This window comes from Tachyglossus aculeatus, chromosome 21 (assembly GCF_015852505.1).
Source record: "Tachyglossus aculeatus isolate mTacAcu1 chromosome 21, mTacAcu1.pri, whole genome shotgun sequence".
NCBI classification, from domain to species: Eukaryota; Metazoa; Chordata; class Mammalia; order Monotremata; family Tachyglossidae; genus Tachyglossus; species Tachyglossus aculeatus.
Window position 1 is genome coordinate 51,937,661 of NC_052086.1, and position 1,031 is coordinate 51,938,691.

Here is a 1,031-nt window from a genome sequence, read left to right on the forward strand (position 1 = left end):
CTGGCTTTAAGGCACTCAAACAGTTTTTCCCAACCTACCTAACCTCATAAATCTCCGACTACAGCCCTCCCCTCACACTTGGCTCCCCTAACACCTGTCTACTCACTGTACCTCAGTTTCATCTGTCTTGCTGCCAATCCCTTACCCATGTCCTCCCCGTGGCCTGGAACTCCCTCCCTCTCTATATCAACAGACCATCACTCTCCCCATTTTCGAAGCCCTCCTAAAATCACATCTCCTCCAAGAAGCCTTCCCTGACTAATAGCCCATTTCCCACCCTATTTTTCCTCTCTTCTGCATTGCCTAGGTAATTGGATCTGTACTAAGCCCCACCCTCAGCCCAGTAGCAGTTCTGTGCATATTCTTATCCCTCTCAGGGTCCCACCTGGAGAGTTTCCAGTACTCTACCAGTCTCAACTACGGGAGGGAGAGTCAAGCAGAGGCCTACCCATTCCATTCCTAGCTTGGGCAGTGGCTAGCGAATGGAAGGCAGTCTGCTGCAAGTCAAAACTCCCCTGTGTTGGGCAGCAGTGGCAGGGAAGAGAGTCAAGGGTGGAGACTCAAGTTTACTCCGCGGAAGGCGGCAATGGTAAACCACTTCCGTATTTTTACCAAGAAAACTCTATGGATACACTACCAGAAGGATCGCAGCTGGAGAGTGGGGCGTTCTGGGAGAGATGTGTCCGTAGCGTTGCTATGGGTCAGAAATGACTCAACGGCATAGGACAAGATGAGACTCTTTAAGCACTTTGATATTCACCCCACCATCAGCCCAGTTGCAGTTCTGTACATATTCTTATATTCTGCCACTTCCCCTAGCTGAAATCAATTTTAATGTCTATCTCCCCAGTTAGATCATAAGCTCCTTGAGGGCAGGGATCCGTTCTACCAACTCTTTTGGGTTGTACAGAGTGCTCTGCATACAGTCAACCAATACCAATAGACAATTACTCTCCCCCCATTCAAAGCCTTACTGCAAGCATCTTCTCCAAGAGGTTTTCCCTGACTCTTCTCCCACTCCCACATCACCC

At 49.4% G+C, this 1,031-nt stretch overlaps 1 non-coding gene across 1 annotated transcript; it reads left to right on the forward strand.

The window, feature by feature from the left end:
* The first annotated feature begins 367 nt into the window (after positions 1-367).
* On the forward strand, positions 368-505 carry LOC119942953. Its single transcript, XR_005455445.1, has one exon. It is a non-coding gene; the product is annotated as a small nucleolar RNA SNORA7 (small nucleolar RNA).
* Positions 506-1,031: the final 526 nt, after the last annotated feature.